At 32.3% G+C, this 20,781-nt stretch overlaps 1 protein-coding gene across 12 annotated transcripts in view; it reads left to right on the top strand.

The window, feature by feature from the left end:
- Positions 1-3,717, top strand: part of LOC131162430 (uncharacterized) — a 55,047-nt gene extending 51,330 nt beyond the window's left edge. For 5 of the 12 annotated variants that reach the window (XR_009138801.1, XR_009138806.1, XR_009138797.1 and 2 more), the window contains one exon: positions 3,137-3,442. The gene's annotated coding sequence lies outside the window, so the exon portion shown is untranslated. Of the gene's footprint in view, positions 1-1,133 lie in introns of all 12 variants that reach the window. The other 7 variants (XR_009138807.1, XR_009138794.1, XR_009138795.1 and 4 more) reach the window with 6 other exon arrangements.
- The last annotated feature ends 17,064 nt before the right edge of the window (positions 3,718-20,781 follow it).

Genomic DNA, 20,781 nt, shown 5'->3' with positions numbered 1-20,781 from the left:
GCCTTTTTTGCATATTTTCTTGCCTCCTTATATTTTTCAAAGTTATCGTTGTTTCTACATTTTTGCCACGTTTTATACCAAATTCTTTTTGTCTTTATGATTTTTTGTACATCATTATCCCACCACCAACTTTCTTTGCTATTTGAGAATCTTCCCCTTGATTCGCCTAAAATCTCTTTTGCTATCTTTTTAATAGAGTTAGCTAATCTATTCCAAAGAATATTTGAATCTATCCCATCCTCTAAGGTCCAATCCCCATCTTTGATCATTTTATCTTTAAATTTTATTATATTTTCTCCTTTTAGGTTCCACCATCTAGTTCTCCTACACTGGTTTATTTTATCCTTTTTCTTCCATTTTTTAATGCATATATCTAACACTAAGACTCTATGTTGTGTGGTTAGACTTTCACCTGGAATAACTTTACAATCCTTGCATGATACACGATCTACCCTCCTAGTTAAAAAAAAAATCTATTTGACTTCTATTTTGTCCACTTTTAAAGGTTATTAAGTGTTCTTCTCTCTTCTTAAAGCAAGTATTCATTATACTAAAATCATATGACATAGCAAAGTCTAAGATCATCTCCCCAGACTCATTTTTGTCTCCATATCCATATCTTCTATGTATCCTTTCATAATTTTTATTATCTCTTTCAACGTGTCCATTCAGATCTCCTCCTATAAATATTTTCTCAGTCCCTGGTATGCCTTATATAATATTATCCATATCTTCCCAAAATTGTCTCTTAAGATTTTCTTCTAAGCCAACTTGAGGAGCATAAGCACTAATGATATTTATTATCTCTTGTCCTAATACCATTTTGATTTTTATAATTCTATCCCTTACTCTAATTACATCCACAACGCTATCTTTTAAGTTTTTGTCTATAATAATGCCTACTCCATTCTTATGTTTTTCTTTTCCAGTGTACCAAAGTTTAAAACCTGATTTATCGATTTCTCTAGCTTTCTCCCCCACCCACTTAGTTTCTTGAAGGCAAATTATATTAATTCTTCTTTTAATCATTGTATCCACAATTTCCATGCTTTTACCCGTAAGTGTCCCTATATTCCAAGTTGCTAATCTAATCCTAGTTTCCTGAACTAACGTCTTTACCTGCCCACGTCCAGAATGATGCAGGAATCCTCGCATATTTGACACCGTATCCGGGCGCCGACACGGCGCGTCGCTTCGGGGTGACGACCTAGCCCACCCTCGCCCACTTTTCGCTACACCCGGGTGGTTCAAGTGCAACGCGTCGCTCGTAGGGGACGCCCCAACAAATATTCGGTAAGGATTCATATCATAGTGATCTGACAAATTTTACGTTGGCTGTCAGCTACCTAACGCAATCCTCCTCCTTAACCCGGGCTTGGGACTGGCTGTGTGTGAAAAAATTAGGACATTTAAGTGCATCACAGGCGGAGTTGTTATCATCAAAACTATAATTGGTGAAATTTTGGGAGTTGGGGCCAACGATAGAGTTAAAGCAAGTTGGTCTAAAATTAAAAAGAAAATATTTTTATGTAACAGCTGACAGACCAACTATGTTATATGAATCAAAATGTTGGGCAACTAAAACAAAATATCCAAAATATAATTGTAGGTGATATAAGAATGTTAAGATGGATGAGCTGTTTAAAAGATTTGAGTAATGAGAGTACATCCATTATTAGCAGTTGCACTTCTAGAAGAAGATATTTAGGATGGTTTGAGCATTTGCAACAGAGACTGAGTAGCAGTTCAGTGAGAGACTGATTTAAAAATGACATTAGAGGATGTAGGAGGGGGAGAGGAGACTTAAATAATTTGAACTGAGCTACTAAGAAAGGGTTTGACAGCAACTCCCAACTTTTTCTTCGAGGACATTGTTCTAGGCTGTGCATGACAGTGGAAAAGGACTGATGTAGCAAACTCCGCCTAGTCAGTGGTGTTGTTTCTTAATGTTTAGCCTCAATGAGTCATGATCTTCTGGTGCGAATCAATCTTTGTCTGACTTAATTGTATGCTAGCAATAAGCATTGGGCTTCTTGGGTCGAGTAGAATTTTCTCATAGGTATTTTAGTAGTCACCTGCTGAAGCTTCAGTACTGTACATTTTTTTTGTTGTGTTTTTAGACAGGTAACGGTGGCCCTTGAGGGGGAGCAAGAGGACTGATCCTATGACTTTTCACTCTTCATGAAGGCTTTGATCACTTGTCTGCCTTTTGAATGTTCAATAACTCTAGCTATGACTTGGCTTTATATTTTTCTCTTAAATGGCCTGTTTTACTTTGCCTCAATATTTGGCCAAAGTTGCTTGTTTGCTTGACAGCAGAAAAACTATGAGATGATAATCCACACCATAGCCATGTGGTAAACATGAGTAGTTAGCTCAAGGCTTTGTTGAGCTGAGTAGAATTATCTCCTTAGGGTGTGTTTGGAATGCTTTGGTTTGTATTGTTTCCATTTCCATTTTAATGTGTTGTATTTGTTCTCTATTTCAAAGAAATATTTTTATGATACTTGTGAAAATTTACCGAAACATATTTCCATATTTTGGTAAATCTGAACACGTGCTCCAAATTGTATTGTTCAGATTTTTTATTTTTTATTTATTTATTTATTTTTATTTTTTTATTTTTTTTATTTTTTAAGATTTTTTTTAAGTAGATGTAGAAGCAAAAACAGAAGTGAAAAAACCATTACCAAACACTCCTTTAGGTGCTTGGGGAGTCCCTTTTAAGCTTCATCTACTCTATATATTGCTTGTGGCTTTAATATTACATGCTTTCTCAATTCTCAGCCACAATTGTTTAGTATCTTCTTGCAGTACACAGACTCTGTAGATGATAATGTGCACCATTGACATTTATTAGCAGTTGTCCAACTCCTTGTCCTCTGGTAGTTAGCACAAGGCTCTGTTCTGTTTAATTCCTCTTTGACCCATAGATGTTCTCATTTCTTTTACACCGCATCCATTTGTTACCTACTTTCTCAATGTTCCGCCACAAGTATTTGATGTAACCTGCCTGATAGAAATGCTTTATTTGTCCCCCCAATACAATTTTCTCACCCCCACCCCCCAAAATTTCAATTTCAAAACATTATCTGCTTTTTATCTACTGACCTTCAAGTCACAAAATCTATATTAGGTTATATATCAGCAGAGGAGCGTCGTATAGGATGGAAGGCGGAGGAGTCTCAATCTCTGAAGATCATCAAAACTTCAACTTTTATGAGCAATAAGAATTTGCTTGTGTTGATTTTATTAGTTTTGAAATTAAATAATGTTAAGAATGGTGGATCAGGATTGTTATTTTTGACATCAGTAACATAAATTACAGTTTACAGGGCGAAGATACCTTGCATGTGAACTTGTGATGTGAAAACCCATTTTGAAATGGAGGCTAAACACAAATTTATATATGATTCTGAAGCGCCATTTTCTTGTCCAGAAATTCTGAGCAACAGTCGTAGAAGCGCATGCATTTCAAGCTGCTGGCCTTTCAAACCATTGAATTTCGCACAAAAAAAAGAGGGATTTTCTTTTCGGCTGTTGGTTTGGGCTCATGCCGGTAGGGGGGAAAATGAAAATCATGTGTTTGGACCAAAATTATGTTCTTGCACTTGGTGAGCTGGTTGGATGCTAATGTCCTTCTAAGATGGTATTTGTACATACTATTATAATAATAGAAATAGTGATCAATAAAAAATAAACGTAATATTAATATTATTATTATTATTCTGTTATAATAATATATCTTCACGGTTATAATACAATAATATAAATAAAAATTGACAAAAAAAATAAATGCAATATTATCATCATTCTGTTACAAGAACATAATTTAGTGGTTGAAGTTTTGTGATCAAATTGGTCTTCCATTAACATTTTAGTTAATTGGATTATTATATGTCAATTTATTTATTTATGATGTAGACATGGATTTGATTTGGTACATGTCATGGTAGGTTATTGTGTTAAAAATATGATTATTCATCATTCATAAATTAATTGTTCATATAAGGATTATGGGTATGATGGTAAACCCTTCCAAATGCTTGTGAGGATTTCCACCAAATACTGATATGGGCTACATTTCTAATATTTTCAAGCATCTCTCTCTCAAATGTCAATATAGAGGAATATTTTTTATTTCATGAATCAAATACCAATTTAAATTTGTATAAATTTGAATAAAAGAACTTGGAATCTTTAAGTTCTTTAGATTTCCACACTAAGGAAAATGTGACCAACTCCATAACCCTTTTTTAACTATAGTTTTCAACCAAACAACTGCAAACTAGAAAATAAATTGACTATCACAGTCTACTCCATCACACACCCAACTAACATTTCGAAGAAACACATACTTTTTCGATAGATTATGTTTCAAATGACTGGGTAATGTCAAGAAAAAAATATCGATGCTACAAACATAGATTATAAACTTGATGTGGTATTCTTTCCTTTTGGGTATAGTATTGTTACCTAATTTATCATTCAAGTTCCCCAAATTTGGCATAAAATTTTTTAAAGTCTCGTACATCAAGTTGAGAGTGAATTTATTTGAGATTTAAAAGAGAAACATGTCAAATCCAAATACATGGTTATGAAGCTGTAGTGGAAAAAAGAAAAGAATTTTTTTATTTTTTCCAAAAAAAAAGGGTGGTGGCTGGTGAGTGGTGGAGGGAGAAACACGTAGGTATGGAAATTCTCATCAGCCCAAATCTCCCCATAATGGGTATGGGTGATGCACATGGGGCCTCCACCTTCGTAATTCCCACTGCTCCTTGGACGCATGGGCCCCTTTCTACAGTGACTCTCCCTCCTCGTTCCTGTGCGTGCAGGGGCCTTTTCGTAATTTACTCCTCGGGTGTTTTTTAAATATGGGAGGAAATTAACTATTTTAAATTAAAGAAAAAGATGAAATAAAAGTTGGGGGAATACGGCGTCGTCGGCGGTGGCGCTGTGATGCGCATGCACATGCACATGCACATGCTTTCATGTTTCCATGATAAATATCTCTCAGCAGCATTTTGGGCAGGCAGCTCATCTGCGAGAACCTTTCACCCTAAAATATTCACAACCCAAATCTTTCTCACATGCTCCCCATAACTTCCAGTTTACTCTCATCCACATCGAACTCCCTTCTATTTATTACGCTCCTATAATAATAAACATAAAGGGCTTTTAATTAACGCAAAAGAAGTGGGAAATTTAAGCCTCCCTGTATGGACCAAAAATGACGGCGTTTTACGCACTCATGTGTAAACTTATCCATAGCATGATGATGATGATGATGATACATCACGATCAGGGAAAAACACCATTGATCCTGACCGTTAAATGTTTGCATGGTTGGAGCGATGGAAAGGGGAAGGGGAGGGTTGAGTGACAAATACTCCTGGGGAATTCATGTGGGGCTGCTCCAGGACGTGTGATGTATCTGTCAACCCCTGCTGGTTATCATTTTAGGGCTTCGGGGGAGTGGGAGGGATGAAAAGGGCTTTAAGGGGAAACGCAAACAAGAATAAAAAAGAAAGAATCCCATTTGCTGCATTCCCACATGGTGGGTTGCTTAGTTAGTGACAGATAACCCCGAGGGTTAAACCACATGGGATGGCACATAATGTAAGTGCACATTCACATGCCCACCATTTTGAGTATGAGCCCTTTTGTCCGCACGTAACTTTTCAAAATGGGTCTCCATGGGCCCCCTCCCCTCATCAGACAGCTATGCTCATTCCATTTTTTACAGCCTAGCAATCTCCTCCACCCCAAAAATATATTTTATTTTTTATTTTCTACGATCCAAGCCAAGGTGTTGCAAAAATTTGTTGTGTATTTATTACGTGTAGTAGGGAATAGCGGACCCAGAATATTTGGTCATTTGATTTTTCATATACTCTCTGATTACAACTATTATGAAAGCTATAATTTAAACATGACGAGAATAAAATTTAAACATAATTTTGTTTCTATCTTTTATTCCATTATCTCATGAGTTATTTGCTCAATTCAATTTGAGTAAATGATTTTTAAATAAATTACCAAAATATCTTAGTTAACATATTAATATTGTGGCTTCAAGATGCCAGCTGGAATTTTAAATGATGAATACAAAATTAAACTAATCAATTTAGGATTGCTATATATTGAGCAAGGCATGCAGTTATTTATGTATCAGCCTAAGAAATTAATGAATATTTCTTTTTTTAAGTTTTGAAAGCAATAAATGCATGGGGACATTATAATAAATATATTATTTATTTCTTTGATTGAACAAAAACATTAATTTATTCTTATATATATATATATATATTTTTCGATAACTCGGAGACTTCAGCCACCATCACGCCACTTTGTTCACCAAATTCGGGAGTGAAAGCCGCCCACCCATTGACGCACCCTTGATAATTTACCGGCGTAATACCTCGAAAAAAAAACATCTTATTATGCTATAGCATAATTCTCTAGTCATTATATTGGGTATATGCAAATATACAAGGTATCATTAGTTTTAAGATAAAAATGTAAATTTGTCTAAAAAAAAAATAGCGATATGAATTTTAAATTAAAAATTTGTTTGTCTATTAATATGAACTAGTTTTCCATCAAGCTAAACAATTGCATTAATTGAATAGTCCTACCTTTGACTATTTTATCATTTAAGTCGGGTAATAAAAGCAAATTAATTTTTCCTCCTCTCCATTAATCAAGAAGTAAGAATGTAGACATTTTATATAACCAATTATATTTTTTATTTTTTATTTTAATTCATCTTTTTTTAATAATAAGTTTAATTTTCTTATCTCCCTAATTATTATTCATTCCATTGTAAGTTAGTAAGTAGGAAAGAAATATGGTCTAAGTAATTATAAAATTCTTGATTGAAGTTTAGAGTTTAATCCGGATCTTAAAAAATAGAGAAGAACCAAAAATTTGGGAGTTATGAAATATTATATGTTAGTTTCAATTCATTAAATTAATTAATTAGCTATAGGTCAACATAGGACATTTTCTACATTATATTAGTTTTACTATACAATAAAAATTTATACAAGGGGCTTTAAGAAACAAAAAGTGGACATTCACCAAATTAATCAAAAAAATACTATTTTTATATAATAGTCTTCTGACTAAGAAATACTTGTAAGGAACAGTTCTTTCATGTAGAATTTAGAATTCACGAATCACAAGATATTATATTAATGTTTGGACTCACTAAAGTGATCAAGACCTAGATAATTAGATCCATATATAGCTAACCATACCTCTTCCTTATATGATCAATAACTATTTTTATGTTTGCTAATTAAGGTTTGCTTTTTGGCTCTAACATTAGTCTCACTATTTTGAATAAGTATAAGAAGCTTATCAAATTTTCAATTGAAATCTAAAATTGAAGATACTAAAGGAGTTGCTATGGATTAGTTCTGAAATATATGATTGCAAAATGGTTGTTAGAGTTGTATGTCACTAATCATGAGATGTCTACTTTTTAATATATATATATATATAGTACATCAATCTAACTATTTAATTAATATGTGTTATAAGGTAGTCGCAAAATAACTATCACAAGTAGAATTTTTAATATTTTTTCTTGAGTGAAAGCTAAGTGAGTAGTACTATCGAGCCTTCTGTATCTTTAATAGTATTTTATCGGGATTAAATTCATATATGACTTACAAAGAACAGTATTAGAATATAGGATTAGGAACCTACCAATCACATGATGTTATGATTATGATACTTTAGGACTTACTCTAAACCACAACTATTATTTGTTTGCATTCAAGCGTTAACATGATATCACTGAATTTTAAATTATACTTATAGAAATTATTTCTTACAAATGTTTTGCGGATTCTTGGTAGATCTTTCTCTAGATATATATAGGATGCTAACTTCCAACATTACTTGAAAAGGACAGTCACTGATTCTTGCACTCATCCACACACACACATAAATATGTAAATACTTTCCAACCTCTAGGGAATAGGAGGTGAAATTTTAATATTTTGTCACTTTTCATTTGCAGTAGCAGTTTGTACCAAGTTGCAGCAATTGTATCAATGCTTATGTGGAGAGAGAGAGAGAGAGAGAGAGAGAGAGAGAGAGAGAGAGAGAGAATGGGCAGTGTACACTATTAATTTTCTGTGCGTCTTTTAGGTTTTATTGGCGTGGAAAGAAGGGAGCTTTCCTTGAGAATGCAGAGGACAATGATCAAAACTTGGTATGGTGGTCCAATTGGCACTCCAGCAAGAAAGAACCTTTCGCCTTTTCCTCCTCTCATATTTATTTCAAAATTTACCTTTCCTTGGTAAAGTGAGGAAATATCTGAGGAATTAATTCTTTGATGCCAGAAACTTTTATACCTAAAATGTGCCCGGCCCATCCAGAATGCGGCAGCAAATTTGGCTTCTCAACCTCACAGTTTGTTTGGCTCGTAAAATAATTATTCTTTCAAATAAAAATTTTCAAAATATAAATAATTATTATTTTTTATATTTTTATTATTTTATTTAATATGTGGAAAGAAAAGAAATAAAACATTTTCATAATAAATTTAGAAATAATTATTCCTTGTCATATAAGAAAAATACAAAAAGGAATATGTCGGAATATTCAATTAAATTGAATGATTTGTAACGAAGAAAGATGATTTGTTTCCTAATTCAATTAACTTGCTTGAGATTTATATGGAAAGAAATCAATAGGATACATCTAGTTGGGCCTATGATGGGAATTCTATACGAAACGCCTATGGAAAGAAATGATGTAGACACCCTGTCTAGGGTCTTATACAACCAAAAAAAAGATTTTTTTTAATATTTTATTTCATACAAAAATACAAAAAAAGAGAAATATACAAAAAAATATATTTTACATTGGATTTTTTTAAAAAGAAAAAGAAAAAATGAAAGTGGACCAGCAATCTTGAGTCTTTAACTTGAAGTTGCAAAACAATATATATAAAAAAGATAAACGACATGTGCAAAAATCAAAATTTAAAATTGATTTGCCAATTAAGTTTGATTGAAAAATAAATTTGATTAATCAACTTGAATTAGAAAATTAGATTTATTTTGATTGTCTGATTTGAATTTGATTGATTAATCAAATTACTCCTTAAGCCTATAAATAGAGAAGTTTAGAAGCAAGAAGAGGACAGAAAAAAAATTCAATACACGAAAAGAGGAGGTAAAAAGAGAGCTTCGTGTTAATAAAAAGTGAGGGAGAAAAAGAAAGTATTTTTTTCCTAAAAATTTAGGATTGGAGGTTCTTGCGTAGTTAGCTTGCCCTAGACTATCAAGGGTGATTTTTCGTCCGATGGAGCTGATATTTTGCTAGATGGCGTCTGACTCATCATTCTTCACTCTCAATGGTTTGATAGCCATTTAGATCTTGAAAATTGTGGTTTTAGGCCTGGATAGCAGCCTTATTGCAGCAACAGGGGTGCCTGCGCAGTTAGGTTGATCCAAATGATCAGTTAGTGATATCTAGTCCAATTGAATTGAAATATTTACAGGTTGTATGTGCCTCACCCTTCTTAATTTGGATAAGCTAGATGGTTATTTAGAGCTTTTAAACTTTGGTTTTGTACCTTCAACAACAGCCTTATGATAGCAACAACTTTAGGATTGATGGTGCCTATGCAGTCAAGTAGATCTAGACAATCGGATGGAGATTTCTCGTCCGATTGATCTGAAATTTTTACAGGTTGTGCTTGACTCACCCCTCTTAATTGTGATCAGTTAGGTTGTTATTTAGAGTTTCGAAACTTTTATTTTGTGGCTCGGACAATAGTCCTATCGTAGCAGCAGCTTTAGGATTGGAGATATTTGCCCAGTCAGCTTGACCTAGAGAATCAGATAGTGATTTCTTGTCCTATTAAGCGGAAATTCTTATAGGTTGTTCTTGATTCATCCTTCCTAATTCTGATCAGTCAGCATGTTATTTAGAGTTTTATAACTTTGGGTTTTTTTTATTCAAACTACAATCTCATTGTTGTAGCAGCTTCAGGTAAGAAAAAAATCTTTAAAAGTCCTTTAAATTTTTTAGAATAATTTAAAGAAAATTAAAGCAGACCTCGGAGGGTAATGTGTGCCATGGTGACACATATCAAGGTGACATCGTGCTAACGTCACACTGCTACAATACTTTTAAAAATAAAAAAAATAAAAAAACCATGTGTCACCTTTGGAGTGGACATATGGCACCCGCTGGTTTAACCGAGTTCATTTTAAATGAAGAAGATGAGCCAGTTCACCATTTTTATTTAGTTATTAATTTATTTTATTTTATATATTATTTTATTTAATATTTTTAAATATTTTTAATTTTTAAAAATAGAGAAAAATAGCAGAAAATTATAAAAAATAGCAGTAAAAATAGAGAAAAAATTGGAAAAATATTTTTGAACTCAAGAAAAATATTTTGAGTAATTTTGATTGGAATTTTTTGAAAAAAATTACCAAAAAATAGAGACAAATCTTTAAAAATCCTAGAAAATTTTAGAAAAAATTTCAGAAAATTTTTACAAAGATTTTGAAAAACCTGGGAATGTTTTCAAAGATGATTTTACTTATTTTTGGTGTGGGAGTGTCCTGATAATATCAAAAATGGTAAAGAGGTATTTTAGGCCTCACCTGTATCAGTTCTGAAAAGGGGGGGAGGGGGAGGGGGAGGTTTATCTAACAAGATGCTCTCATTTGGAGGTCTTATTAGACATTCCTAATCACACCATGATTTTTTATTTTCCTTTTAATTAATTTATTTGTTTACTTTTATTTATTTATTTAGTCATTTTATTTGTTTGTTTATTTATTTATTTTATTTTTAACGAGTTAATTAAAGACCATCAAAATTTAATTTAGGGATAATTCATACCTGATTAGGTACCGATCGTAGAATGGGTGTGTAGGGGATGCTGATACTTTCCCCTCGCATAATTGAACTCTCGATTCCAAGTTTGGTAAATCTGACTAAGACTACTAGTTCCTTGTCCTAGGAATGGTCTAGAGACAAATCAATGAGTAGTAAATAGGTGTTCTAACTGCACCAAGGTATAATAGATTATTGGCGATTCCATTCAAATTTCAATGTCTATTATTCCTTGCCATTTCGGGCCTTTCTCCTCGACATTGTGACAACTTGCCGACTCCGCTGGGGATGTAGAGTCAAGCCGTCAATTAGTTGTGAATTATCCCGAATATGAATTTAATGGTCTTTTGATTATTTCATGATGTTTTCACTACAAAAAAATTGATTTTTAGTGGCAAAATTATTAGTGACGGATCTAATTTCGTCACTTAAAGTGCGTAGCAGTGACGATTTTTAAAAACCGTCACGAATACTAAACTTTTAGTGATGGTTTTCAAACCGTCACTAATACTGTCGTCACTAAAAACCAGTTTTCCTGCTAAAACCATTGTAGGAAATCGCTTTTTGCATAGAAACTATCCCGAGAAAATATTAGCGATGTTTTTTCGGGTTCTAGTGACGATTTTAAGGTGTCACTAAAAGGCAATTGTTAGTGACATGAAATTAGGATGTATTCCCAAGAGGGAGGGGGTGAATTAGGTTATTTAAAAATTATTCGTGAAATTTTAAATACTTCAACCCTTAACTATTCAACTTTCCTATATATGTATATATGTAGATATACAGCAATAAAAACTATGTTTATTACAAGCCTTTAGACATGAATATGGATATACAAACTGAATTTACAATAAGAGATAACACACTTAGTTGAACACTTGTTCGTATTATAACTTTTAGGTTAATTCAAGAAGATTCACAATAATGTACTCAAGAATAAATTCAGTGATTGATTTATGCCTTAATGAATATCAATATTAAGATCTAACTTTCAGTACATGTATTTTCCTTCAAAACAGATTTTGTGAAATACTTGTTTAGCTTCAGCACATATACTTCATTCATAGAATATGTTCACAAACAAGTTAATCCTCAGATTATTTATTTTCAAACTCAAAGTTGTAAACTCTTTTGAATGGTCAAATCAATGCTTTGCTCATACAACTGATATATATTTGATCTCAAACAAAATATGTTCAGCAATTTCACTATGTTTAACAAAATTCCTCTTTTCAACAGATTTTCAAATATTTAGCTCAACCTCAAATATTCGACAAGATTTAATATTGAGCATGAGATAATATTTAGCAAGTTCTTATAACAATAAAGACATGTACGCAGTTTATAACTTACAGAAAATAAAAAAGAGTAGGCAAGAGGAAGCTGAACACCGTTGTTTTTACAAGGTTTGGCCGCAGTCTACGTCCTTGCCTCCAGCAACACGCTACGAGGATTTCCTTTACCAACTTCGTTACCAGGTGAAGTGACACCTTCTCTCCCTCAAAGGTGGAGTTCACCTCTCTAACGAGAATCCCCTCCCGTTAGGCAATGATTCAATCTCCTAAATCGTAAAAAATACAAGAAACAACAAATACTAGATTGTACAAGAAAAAACTCCTTAAATGAGCAGATTAGTACACATTAGATTCAAAAATAATACTTCAAAAATAATATAAAAGTTGAAGCTCAAAGTATATTTCTAGAACTGATTGAAAGATTTGAGTTTTGAAGATCAAATCAGTCTTTTCCAAGTGAAAGAATCAAGAACACAATAGTAGCCTTTCAACAAAGATAATACAAAAGAGTTGTGCGTGCCATTGCTTTTCAACTCGTGTTCATTACCCTAATGTGCGAGAATAATATGTTTAAATAGAGCACTAGGGTTTCAAAAACCTTCCCTTAAACTTTCTCTTAGTTTGGAAACCATTCACGAAACATTTGGAAATAAGATCAATGTTATTTAATGTTTAAATACTCGCATCAGTCGCCTGTCCCCGAAGGATTAGTTGTCAGTGCTCCTTTTAAATTAGCATATTCTGAAAGTCAAATTGAGGTTAGTTAACTGTGCCTGATAGGTTAGTCGTCTGTGCCTATTCTGTTTGAATATTTTCAAACATAAAAGAACCACAATCGCCTGATGATTTATCATCAGTTGCCTGTCCTTTCAGCAACCTTATTTCTTAATGATTTTTGGTTCCAAACTTAATTCATATATTTGAGAACTCACTTTGGACTTTGAGAAAATATTTTCCATGAATAAAATCAAGTATCTAAGTCCAATGACATTTCCTAGGAGCTTCAATTAATCAGTATTGAGTTTTGAAGTACGTACATAAGACTTTTATATGATTTTCCTATCTTAGTGTCTAAGTGTTCATGTTGTGAAGCTTCCAGTATGTCTTCTGAGCTTTATGCACTGCTTCAACGAGCTTTATGTCTCACATGACTTGAACTTTCATGTTTCTCATGTCTGATAGCCTTAAGTGTGATTTTTTATTCAGATTCTTCAAGTATATCTACTTGAAACCATAAGATCACTTAAGTCCTGAAACTTATACTCACAAAGACATGTTAAGTAATCTTGATTTGTTATCATCAAAATGAGATTAAGCCTTGTTAGGCCAACAACGGTTGATTAACCGTCACTATTAGTATCATGCTAGTAACGATTCCGTAAGCCGTGGCTAATAATACATGTTGACTATGAAAAAGTCAACAATATTAGTGACGATTCTCAGAAACCCTCACTAATAATCCATTATTAGTAACGGTTCTTCAAACCCGTCACTATTATTGTTGTATTAATAACGAATTTAATAAACCATTACTAATAGAGTTTTTTATTTAAAAAATATGAAAATAATTTATTTAACTAAATTAGTCACGGTTTAAAAAAATCGTCACTAATAGTCTTTTATTAGTGACAATTTTTCCAAACTGTCACTAGTAGTCTTTTATTAGTGACAGTTTTTCCAAACCGTCACTACTAGTCTATTATTAGCGATGAATTAATTAAAACGTCATTGATAAAGTTTTTTATTTAAAAAATATAAAAAGAATTTATTTAACTATATTAGTGACAATTTAGAAAAACTTTCACTAATATTATTTTATTAGTGACGATTTTTCCAAACCGTCACTACTAGTCTATTATTAGCGACGAATTTATTAAATCGTCACTAATAGAGTTTTTTATTTTTAAAATATAAAAACAATTTATTTAACTATATTACTGATAGTTTAGAAAAATCGTCACTAATAGTCTTTTATTAGTGACAATTTATACAAATCGTCATTACTACTTTATTATTAGCAACGAATATTCTAAACCGTGACTAATAGTGTTTTTATTTAAAAAATGTAAAAACAATTAATGTAACTATATTAGTGACAGTTTATAGAAAACCGTCACTAATAGTCTATTATTCGCGATGAATTTATTAAACCGTCACTAATAGTCTTCCTTGTTTTGCTTCTTGGACAATATCATCAATTGTTCTTATTTGTCCACTACTATGAAGATAGTCTAGTACTGGCCCATCTGAATTGTAATCATCTTCACGAGCAACCCACCCATGCATAAATATTTGAACCAAACTATTTCTTTCACGTGCATCCCATTCCTTTTTTGTACTATGAATGAACAGTTTCAAAAGATCTCTCAAACTCGATTGCATTTAAAAAATTAGTCCAATCATTGCAGAACTTCACCACAACATCCTTGGTCTGTACATGGTCATTCCAAATATATCAACTTCAAAATATTTAAATTAAGAGAATCTTGGCAAAATACTTGGAAACTAACCTAGATGATCAGTTAGACCTCTCAAACTGCAAAGTGGAATGATCTATGTTTGGCCAATTCGGAACTGGGATTGTTCTTAACATAGTGGACAAAAAAGATCGAAGAGATGTCATTTTTATAATAGTGAATATTGGTTGAAAAGATTGTGTTGACTTTTTGAGTTCAATTCCTGTTTTGATTATGACAAACCACAACATCTCATGCGTGCGTTTAGTCTTTGAGCAGACTTATAATGTAAAAGGCACAAATAAGAGATGCATTATGGAAGCCTTGAATGCACACTAACGATCATATTCCAAGGCGTATTCCATAGACAATCAGAAGAGCAGAAGATTTGAAGACTTTATTTATTATTTTCTAAGTTGTAATAATTATTTAGGTTTAATGTGTGCATGCATATAATATGATCTAATTTGAAGCTCAACCAAGACCTCAGATTAACCTTAGGGGCTTGAACTTTTCATAAAAACATTTTTCCAAAACAAGTTTCTTTAAAAAAAAAAAACCCCCCTTTATGTTTCTTCTGTCACATTAATGATCACTTTTCTCTATTAAACACTCCTTATCTTAAAAAATGTCCAACATGAAAGTTGTGGTATTTTCTCTTAGCTTTCGGTTGATACAAAGAATGTTCAATTTGGAGTTGTATAGAAAAATTTATACTCAAAATACTGGAAGGTATCCGCACAAGAAAAGTCCTTTCATGCTGAAGACTTTAAGAAAAAAACAGTCAACGGTTTGGGAGAGCCTAGAAAAACCGTTGACGATTTTGTACGTGTTAGAACGCTCAATGGGCATAAAACGCCTAGTTTTAAAAATAAAATCATTTCTTTATTCCCTAACGGTCATAGAACGACTACTTTGATTTTTGGCCTATAAATACAAGCCTAAACTGTAACAACCCCAAAATTCATATAATTTTTTTTATTTTATAATTACAGTCAAGCTATATAACATAACTCTGATATTTTGTAATTATAATCATATCATCATCACGGGCCCAAAGTGGGTGCTATGGTAACTTGTGCATTCCATACATACTACCTACACAACAAAAAACATAAATATCCAAACCATAGACCAAATTACACAATACCAGAGTACTAACAAATCCACACATATATACATATACAACCTTTCCAAAAATCCAAAAATCCTGAGGGCTGGTTAACCCAACTACTCAACCCAAAACTCACCCTAGATCTATGTCAACTCAGCCGCCTCCTCTATCACTGAGCTAACCCTCCTCATCTCTTCAGGTGTCCTGAAATGTTTATAATACTTGGGTGAGACACCTCTCAGTAAGAAGAAATATGTTATTACCAGTGTGTGGTAGATGAAATTATTAGCATAACATAACTTTTAATTAAACTATAAATGAGATATCATTTAAAGGTATTTGTACAATAACTCACACCTATGTCATTTAAAATACATAATTTCTGAGTTATCTATTCAATCATACTTCTATCTATAATAGGTAATCTATGTTTTCAATAAAAAAAACTATATATGTACATAACTATGTAAACTTCCCTGGATGGATAACTGTATGTCATGATTTAACCCCGCATGATAGGGTTGTGCAACCTGTAGGTTGGACTAGACACCGGCTAGCCTACTAGTGCTAGTCAAACTATGTATATTTGTGGCACAAAAGGCCTGCTCCACCTGTTTTGGATGCGAGGGAGCCCTCTACTATCCTCGGGCACAATCGGCATCCAATACCATACTTTATCTGAGACGTATGGTTGCACTAACTATACTGTGATAGCTATGGTACCATGCTCTGTAAGCTGCTTTGGTCCATCAGGGTCTGATACTATGTAATACTATTTCTATATAATATTGATCTGTTTTACCATGGCTTTGAATTAACTCTAATAACCACGATTCTGTAATTCCCTATATTAACCATGACACTATAATAACTGTATATATGTATAAACTGTATTTCTGTGTGTGATGGTTCTATAATTTGTATATCATGGTTCTGTAAAACATTGTATAATCATGGTTTTGTAATTTTTGTAAAAATCATAGCACTTTAATAACTATAAATCTTATTATGTAATAATTGTAAATCGCTTACTATAATAACTGTGAATCATATTTCTATAATACTATAAATCACATTTCTGTAAAAGTTGTATGAAACTCTGTGCTAGACTAATTTTACTTATGCCACATAATTAAATAAATAAATCTCATGTACTATAATTTGTATTTTTTTGCTTTATAAAAATGATTTATAAGTTGTAGTATTCATCCTGAAATCACATAATTTCAAACGCACATTCTCATATTCTGAATTATTCAAAAATCCTAACACAATAACATATAATTATATATAAAATATTTTACTGATAGAAATCTCTATATTAACTTGCATAACATATTCCCTTACCTGATTAACTGAGACCTGTTTACATTTTTTTTTTCTATTTCATGCCTGCAGCGTTTGTGATTTTAAAACCCTAAAATTACACATATATTCCCCAGTCAATTAACTGAATTCTTAGAATAATTATCATCTTCACATTTTTAAGCCTATACATCCAATAAACCAGATAAACCACCAATAAAAACCCAAACTACATCCTTACCTCAGCTTTGGGATGGTTCTTAAATTTCTCTGAAATTAGGATAGCTTCCCAAGAGAGGGGTGAATTGGGAATTTAAAAACTTTTTTTTTTAATTCCTTTTAAGAATACTTAACTTCTTTTATTGTTTAACCAATTCTTTTACTTGTTTGTTTAATTTGTCAAACACACAATAACTTGGTTTCTTTTATACAATCAACAACACAAGCACTTAAACAATTAAATCACCAAACAACCTTTCAATCAACCACACTATCCAAACTAATCAAACACAATTTGAAAGCAAACAACCAAACCAAAATTAAGATATACAGTAGTAAGAAATTAAGACGGTTGTTTATTTATGTATGCTTAATAAATATGAATCAAGCCCTGTAGTTGAATGATATGCTTGCTAAAATAAATTTGCTTCTTTTATATGATTTACAACCACACATCCACACTCTTCCCAAAATTCAGAATTCAAGTAAACTATTAGTTAATTTTCTTTGGGTGTTTTAACCAAGTAACGTACTCTCGTATGGTTTCCGCAAAGTATGGTTTAACCAACGTACTCCCTTTTGGTTTCTACAACCCAAATCAAAATTAAACTTTAAGTTTGTTTGATTTCCAAATATACGTAGTGTTTATGATTTCAAATTTAAACCATCCACATAATATAAATATGCTGAAAATAAAAAGTAAGGGAAAGAGAGAGTGAGACACAAGATTTTACGAGGTTTAGCTTCAACACAACCTACATCATCGCCTTTGGAAAAACCACCAAAGGATTCACTAAACCTGTTCCTTTACCGGGCGGAACAATACATTTACACACTCCTTCAGAAGGCTAGAGCAGCACCTCTCTAAGCGATAATCTCTCGCCTAACCAACGATCCAAAAAACCTGGAATCGTCACAATCTACAAGAATATAATATAAATTTTGCGTACAAAAAATATTCTCAAAATTTGGAGCAGGTTGTACAAATTGAGATGTAAATTGTACTTCAAAAAAACCAAAGCAAATTAGAGTATATGAAGCTCTAAAGTTTTTAGAAGTCACCAATGGTTCGTTTAAAAGAGTAATGAAATTGCAACCCGGAACCAAGTTTTGATATTTTCGATCTACCAAAATTGTAGAATTCCTCTCGAACAAGAGATGTGAGCAAAGAAGAACTTCAAAATAATTTCAACACAAGATGAATTTCAAATTTTATCTGATTTCTCTCTTTTCTTGTGTTTTCTCTATCATGTTTTTTCACTACCCAAAGAGGTATTTATAGGCTTTTTCAAAGAATAATGTCCTCATTAAATTAGGTAGCATTAAATTATTGAAATAATTTTGAAATTCAAAATTTTGTTAAAAAAAATTTTATCATTTAATTAGGTAGCAATAAATTATTGAATTAATTTTAAAATTTAAAATTTTTCCAAAGAACAATTTCCTCATTTAATTAAATCATTGAATTAATTTTAAAATTCAAAATTTTTCCAAGGAACGATTTCCTCATTTAATTAGGTAGCATTAAATTATTGAATTAACTTTGAAATTCAAATTTTTTCCAAAGAACAATTTCCTCATTTAATTAAATTATTGAACTAATTTTGAAATTCAAAATTTTTCCAAAGAACAATTTCCTCATTTAATTAAATTGTTGAATTAAACTCTTCTTTGCTTAATTAATCTTAGAATATTAACTTGTTTAACCTTGAAAAATGTGTTCCAAGACTTAAACTAAAGTCTCTAAGTCTCTTTGCCTAATGAACTTCAAAATGAAAAAAAGAAAAAACATATTTTAAGCTCTTTTAACGAGGTGTTTCTTAGTTTCTTTTGACTTATGAGAGCTTCACATATCTAACTAGCATTTGACTTTGAAGTACTTACAATAGTTCTTCTAATTATGGTATTCTTAAATTCTTTAGCCTCCTTCAGCCTTTTGAGATTTACTTTTGACTCTGGGTTTGCTTGCCCTTAAACTTCTTCATTTGTCATTCATTGCCTTCAACATTTTGAGGAGTTTTCACTAGATTAACATTAAGCTTCAACCTATCAACCTTGAGAGTTCTTTTACCTAAAACACATCACTTAATATCATATGTTAAAGCATCATTCATTTTGTTATCATCAAAATAGGATTGAAAAGCTTAGTTACGTCAAAATTCTCAAACTCAAATTCTGCTTTGGTAAACTCGTAGAGAATTAACCCCTGATCCTCGTAGTAGTTTCTGATTGTCGATTCGGGCTTAATTCAGAGTAGAATTGTACAGAGAAGGGGGAGGACGTTCGTGGGTTTAGAGAGAGAGAGAGAGAGAGAGAGAGGGGGGGGGGGAATAAATTCTTAGAAGCAAATGAAGCTCGTAGGATTTTATAACTTCAGCATTGCCACACAAAATCATCAACTGTTTTTCTGGGTGTCACAAAAACCATCGACGGATTGGTCTTTAACCAAACCTTTTTAATCATTTACCTTGTTACTCTACTGCGGTAAATACAAAACCATCGATGGTTTGGGCTGTACCCAAACCTTCTTCCTCTTTTCCTTATTTATTTTAATTATTATATTTTCCGAGTCTTTACATTCTCCTTTCCTTTTAAAAATTTTGTCCTTGAAATTTGCTGACTATACATGTACCAAACTCTAAAGGAAAAATTCATTGTACTTTTATTAATTACCCTCACTTATGGCAGAGGAATACCGTGGTTACACATACGGTCTTGTGAGATTACAATAACTAACCCAAATTCTCCCAAAACCCACTATATCCTATAATCCAAAACACAATTTACACATATATTATCCTGCACTGCATAAAATAAAATCAAAACAATACTTACCTTACCTGAACTATTACTTTTTCTTTTTTGACTAGTGCTGATCCCCACTGATCAGATGTGGGTACTTCTGTTGTATCTCTTCCTCTAGCTCCCACCAAGATTCCTCCAGTGCATGATTCCTCCATAATACCTTCACTAGTGGAATTTTCTTGGCGTGCAACTCCTGTTCCTTCTTATCCAGAATATGCATTGGTATTTCTTCATATGTTAAAATATTTCTAAGCTCTAACTCCTTATAGCTGATCACGTGGGAGGGATCTGAGATGTATTTTCTCAATATAAATACATGGAATAGATCATGAATCCTAGATAGTGCTAGTGGTAAAGCTAATCTATAGGCAACTGGACTCACTCTTTCAAGTATTTCAAATGGGCCAATGTACCTTTGGTTCAGTTTACCCTTCCTCCTAAGCCTCATAACTGCTCTCATTGCTGCTACTTTCAAGAACACATGGTCTCCTACTGTAAAGACCGGGAAAATAATTGTGTGGCATGAGGAAATATCAGTTCAGTACAGAATTTATACAATTTCATAGTATCATGATTTAAAGATTATAAATTATCTTTATAATCAGAAAAATAGAGGGTAGTACATAAGTTTTATTTATTTAATTGTGAGGCATGAGGAAATATCATTTTAGTATAGAATTTATACAGCTTTCATAGTATCATAATGTAA

This window comes from Malania oleifera, chromosome 8 (genome assembly GCF_029873635.1).
Source record: "Malania oleifera isolate guangnan ecotype guangnan chromosome 8, ASM2987363v1, whole genome shotgun sequence".
NCBI classification, from domain to species: domain Eukaryota; kingdom Viridiplantae; phylum Streptophyta; class Magnoliopsida; order Santalales; family Ximeniaceae; genus Malania; species Malania oleifera.
Note: the sequence above shows the minus strand (reverse complement) of the source record. Positions and strands in the feature narration are given on the sequence as shown.